The following is a 6,000-nucleotide window of genomic DNA, read 5'->3' as shown; positions in this document are numbered from 1 at the left end:
GTAACTTTGAGGAGAACATGAGAAAATGTCAGACATGCTAGTGAGGTTAGCATGGATGATGGCAACAGCATGCCGTTCAACAAAAACATTGAGACTGTCATTGCCCCGAATGGTGTGCCCTTATGGAGCTGTCCACCCTGAACAGACTTTGTTAAAGGGTGCTTTCAGACCTAGAGTTGTCTTGCTTTGGTCTGAATCAGGGACTAATTTTGTTACGAAGTTGCATAATTGCCTAGAGTTGGTTCATGTTCTCACGGCAGCATTTACAAGCGGACCAGATCAAATGCCTGCGCGAGAAAGGTCAGAATTGGTCAGAATTTCCATGCGGGAAAAATCCAGGAAGTGAACAAAACGTTGAAGAAGAGTACACTTGCAAGATAAATGTGACACTTTCTAATGTCACAATGGAGGGACAGCTACGCAGGTTGATTTTAGCGCTGGTCATCGTGGACTATATTGCTGTCATTGTTCATTTTAGTCAAACCATACAGTTTGAAAACGAGGCACAGCTCCAACTAGAAAACAATGTTTTGATGCACTGGATGTGCTGAATGTGCATATTAAGGCAGTACAGGAGGAGGTGCACATTAATAATCCTCCAGGACTGTAACATGCTCATGTTTAACCCAAACAATGGGTCATGTGACTGCAGTTGGTTCAGATTGAAGTCGGAACACGTTCTCACCACAAATGAACCACACCAGAGTTTGTTTGTAACCAGACTGAGACCACCTCTTCAAGACGGTCACGGTCTGATTGTTTTGGTGCGCACCTGAGTGTGATTACTATGTTCACACCTGCCCAAACGAACCGCACTTAGGGGGCAAACGAACTTGAGTTCGACTGAATCGAACAAAACAGGGTAGGTGTGATTGTATGCTAATAAGTATTTGAAATACAACTTGCAACTCAGAGAAACTATGCAGAGATAGTGATGTGTTTTCCAAAAGGAAGATAATGCACCAATGACCCTGCTGGCAAAGGGGTGAATGTGTTCCTAATTGGAAAAGGATGTCACACAGACACACGCGCACACATTCACACACACACGTACACACACCGACAGAGACCCTCCGGGAGGTAATCTCTCTTCCTGTTCCGGCTATGCCTGGCCAACCAAGCGGAGCTGCCACCTCATTGTGTCCTTCTGTACCAAGGCTCTGTACGGTCTTCCTGCAAGCAGAGAGGGAGAGAGAGAGAGAGAGAGAGGGGGGGGGGGGGGGGGGTTCAGAGAGAGAGAGAGAGAGAGTGGCGATTCAGTCTCCACCAAGACACACATGACACACACATGGCTCCATGTTGCCTCATGCCCTGCAGGACAAACAGAGATTTTACAAAGGCTGCAGCATCTGATTCACCGCCTGCTATTTTCTGTGTGTTTATCTGTGTGTGTGTGTGTGTGTGTGTGTGTGTGTGTGTGTGTGCCGCACCTGCAAGTTATTGCTTGTGTATTTGTTCTAGTTGATTGTTTGACTATAAAAATAGGTAAAAATTGCCATTGTTGAGCATTAAAGACCAGCTGCTCTGGAAGAAAATACAAATGACTTCAGAATTCTCAGCAGCAGTCGATTTTCTATTCTATTGTGTTGTGTGAAAACAATACATACTGTATATATAGAGATGGTGTGACGCACTGGTCAAGACAAAGCGAATCAGTGAAGAAACAGGTCGAAGTACAATATACTATACATGATATAATGGAAGATGTGCTGGTTGAAGTTCAGGCGGCGTTTGACAATTTCAAAACATAGAATTTATGTCCTTTATAATATCAGCTTTATTCATGCAAATGCACGCAAATTGTCACCCTCTATTTATTGTCATGACATGTGACAACCTAAAATGTCACTTCTGAGAGAAAAAGCAGGGGAAAAACACAAATGTGAGTAACGTGTTTATTCTGATTCCACACACGGAGCAGCCAAAAGGCACTTGGAGGTCAAATAAAAGGAAATGAGCCCGGCAATATGAAACACAAACTCGCGACACATCAATACATGTTTAACAGTTATCAACGAGCCCATAAATGTAAATTAAAATGATATGTGGGGAGCAATAAATATGCTGTTTAATGGCTTTGCCCCTCCAGAAGGGCCTGTTTTTTTTCCTCTTTCCCGCTTCCTCTTTTCTCACACACACACACACACACACACACACACACAGAACAGTTTCATCATTAACAATGTATGCACACAAAAAACTAATTTTAGCATTTTTTTTTCCCCCATATCATTTACTTCAGTGGATCTAGCATCCGGCACCTTCTTACTTTACTTTCTTCAGTTTTTCAATTTGTTTCACCTAAGAGGTTTTTAAAAATTCATTAACGTTTTGCGCAAAACACTTCTGGGAGTCACATATTGATTTCTTATTAATAGGTTGTTTGTTGTAATAAATTATTTTGTTCTTAAGGCAATGAATATGTAAAGTTGGAATGCAGTTGGTGGAAAGAAAATGGCCCCAGGTGCCTCAACCAGCAGAGAGGAAAAATATGAATGCCTTCATTTATTTGATGAAAAAAAACAACGCTGAGGTAATCGTTAACTGTCATTTTCTACAACTGGTAAATGTACAGTTGTTCTCACTCGGTTTTTCTCTCTGAGCATTTCACTTGTGATCGATCTGCTTGTGTGTGCGTGCATGCATGTGTGTCATCCGTGATAAAAGAATGACATACTGACACAATCCATTAGTATAAAAATGAATGAATATAAATATAAATAACACACTGCTTAGTGAAGGTGTCATACAATCAATATGGCCTTGTTACTTTCAAGCATCTCTGAATGTTTGTAGTAGTGTTAGCAAAAAAGACAAGAGGTGAAGAACAATAAAAGGTGACTGAAAGGAAATGCTACTTGAGATATTATCGTTTTTATTCCACACATTCGTCTTCTGTTTCAAAACCATGGATGTATAAAGAAAACTATAAACAAACAATGTTCGAGGCAGGACCCCGATCAGCTCTATTAAAGTTGCTCAGTGGTGCATGAAGCCAAAAAAGCCAAAAGATCTTCCCTATTGTTAGTTCCATAGAGCATGCACGTTACTGACATTTCACTAACTCTAGTGGGAGTGAAATGATTTAATCTTGAGGCTCTTCTAAACTTCGAAATGTTGGAACGCTCAAAAAAATGCACTACTATCCACTACCTTACAGACGTCTCTTTCACAATCTAAGTCTAAAGAAAATGTGTTTTTGGGACCAGTGACATCACCTGACAGACTCATCCATTTATTCATTCATTTTCTGTGATCGCTTATCCTGTTGGGGGTTGCAGGGGGGCTGGAGCCTATCCCAGCTGACTTTGGGCGAGAGGCAGAGTACACCCTGAATAAGTCGCCAGACTATCACAGTGTTGACACATTAAAAAAGACAACCATTCACACCTATGGGCAATTTAGAGTCACTTATTAACCTGCATGTCTTTGGATTGTGGGAGGAAGCTGGAGTACATACATGGGAGAACATACAGACTCCCCACAAAAGGGCACCCCATCACCAGTTTGAACCCCCAATCCTGGGTTCAAACCAGGATCCTTCTAGCTGTGGGGCGATAATGCTAACCACTGCACCAGAGTGCCTGACAGACTTGCTAATTATAATTCCGTTGCTTAATTGGCTTCTAAGCCTAGCACTCAGACTGGGGGCCTGGTGAAAACCTGACATATTCGGGTATGTTATGCTAGTAGCTGCTAAAGAGCCGTAAGAAAAGACAAGAAGTGGGCTACAGAATAAGCTTGCATCTTTGAGATTACTTCAGACTTGTAGTCTTTAACCTCAAATGACGTCGACTCAAGTGACATCATGCAAGGCAACTAACAAGGCGTTTAAACTAAACACTTAATCAGACTTCTCATGAGGTGCGATTACATAGAGTGCCGAAATCACGCCCCTTCCGGTGAAGCTCATGGGACCTTACTATATCGGAAAAAATATGAATGGCAGTGAATGAGGAGAGAAATATTATCTTTTGGTCCCGTTTGAGTTGTGACATGAAATCCAAATATGTCATTAATGAATTTAAAACATAAATTTTAAGGTCAAGGAAGTCATACTTTGTGGTAAAACTGTTGAGATATAAGCTTTTGAAAAAACGTAATTAGAAAGACTACACAAGAGGCGGTCGCGTATGTGACGTCATAGCTTTCGCTCGCTTCCAGCTGCTTGGAGTGACTGCAACCTGGCACAAAACACACAGACATCTTCAATCATAAATCGATTAATCATAAAACAGTGGAATTTCAGGGGGGAGGCCAAGCTGCAGGAAGCGAGCGAAAGCTATGACGTCACATACGCGACCTCCTCCTGTGTACTCTTGAGTCTTTCTAATTAAAAAGCTTATATCTCAACAGTTTTACCACAAAGTATGACTTTCCTGACCTTAAAATTTATGTTTTAAATTCATTAACAACATATTTAGATTTCATGTCGCAACTCAAACGGGAACAAAAGATAATATTGCTCTCCCCATTCACTGCCATTCATATTTTTTCCGATCTAAGGTCCCATGAGCTCTACCGGAAGGGGCGTGACTTCGGCACTCTATACAAAGTCAATGCAAAGACAAAAATAGACGCAATTTTGCACTGGGCGACAAAAGCTAGCGTCCAAAGGAGCTGAAATGTTTAAACTTGAGCAAGGAGGGGGCTTGGAGAAGTGAAGCCATAGGATGGTACGTTCTGAAATTATGTATTTGGTACTTGATTCCAGCTATCAGTTGTACTTCACTACAAACCACATTAGCACTAACATTAGCATGAGCTGCCTTCACCAATTTGTTAGCACGACTATTAGCAAAGCTGGCTCTCCTGGCAAACTTGTCAGTGGCCATATTCATGCAAGTAACACAAAATAAAAATGTCCTTTGCATTTGGTTTGGATACACCTTCAGACTCTGAATAGTCTAGTATAGTAATTCTCACATGAACAGGACATGGACAAAATAACAAGAATATTTGACAATATATTGCCATTTGTCGGTACAATAGTCTGTCTAAAAATGCACCTCTGACAGGAATTTATTTAATTTTTGTATTTTCTGAGGCTGCTTGTGTAGTTGTTGTGGTGGATACCATCATATTGCCAGATGTCCCTGCTATTTTGTCCACCCTCCTGCACACATTCATGCTATACGGTGCAAATGTTCAGCCACAATACAACATTGCCATAAGGAGATTATTATAAGAATATTTACTGAAAGGAAGGACATGCGGATTGAGTGAGAAAGCTATTAAATCAGGTTGTTCAAGGAAGCAACAAGAATTAGGAATACATCCAGGCAGATATGTGTCACACTCATACAGAACACCCACAGTAGCATGTCTTGAGCAGCCAAGCGGCTCTTGTTAATGCATTATTGGAGCTGCCATCCCGATTCAGTCTATTTATCGCCTTTTTCAAGTTTGTTTACTGCAGCCCGTAACTCATAGCAGCAACAGACAGACCATTCCTCTCTTCAGCCCCGTATGAAACTTTTACTGGGCTAACAAACTGCAACCGTCGACAGGGACACTGGTAGGCCGGGGAGGGCTGGTGGGGGAAAAGGAGTGAGAGAGGAGAAAAGGAAGGATTTATGGCTGCTTGTAAATTTGTCCATCAGGGCTTTGGTTCTTATCAGCTACATTTGCTCTCCCGGCTCCACAATGAGCCGTCTAGACTCTGCTATAATGAGATCAATTCCACCCTTCACACACAGTATGCTCAACTTAAAATGAAAAGATGTTTTATTTTGGGGACAGGGAGAAAATAAAAGGAAATGTGTTTTTCAAGCTGCTAAACACATTTCATTAGCGGATGGATCCTGTTTCACACATAGGCGAGAATGAAATGAGAGGTAACAGAGGAAAAAAGCTTTAGAGATGAGAATTTATGCAAAGCCACACACAAAAAAACCTCACCTTTCTGCTGCACCAGAAACCCACTCATTAGCTTTATGAATTTAACATCGTGGTGGAGAAAGCCAGATCATTCAGCCGGCCTGCTCTGTTTGTTAGGGG

The 6,000-nt window shown here is 41.5% G+C and overlaps 1 long non-coding RNA gene across 1 annotated transcript in view; it reads right to left on the bottom strand.

Moving 5' to 3' along the window:
- Window positions 1-515: 515 nt before the first annotated feature.
- Window positions 516-6,000, bottom strand: part of LOC125900577 (uncharacterized) — a 63,165-nt gene continuing 57,680 nt past the window's right edge. Inside the window, exon 4 of the long non-coding RNA XR_007450865.1 lies at window positions 516-1,173. This is a non-coding gene — a long non-coding RNA (uncharacterized LOC125900577). The remainder of the gene's footprint in view (window positions 1,174-6,000) is intronic.

Source organism: Epinephelus fuscoguttatus, linkage group LG14, assembly GCF_011397635.1.
Source record: "Epinephelus fuscoguttatus linkage group LG14, E.fuscoguttatus.final_Chr_v1".
NCBI classification, from domain to species: Eukaryota; Metazoa; Chordata; class Actinopteri; order Perciformes; family Serranidae; genus Epinephelus; species Epinephelus fuscoguttatus.
This window is presented reverse-complemented; position numbering and strand designations above follow the sequence as displayed.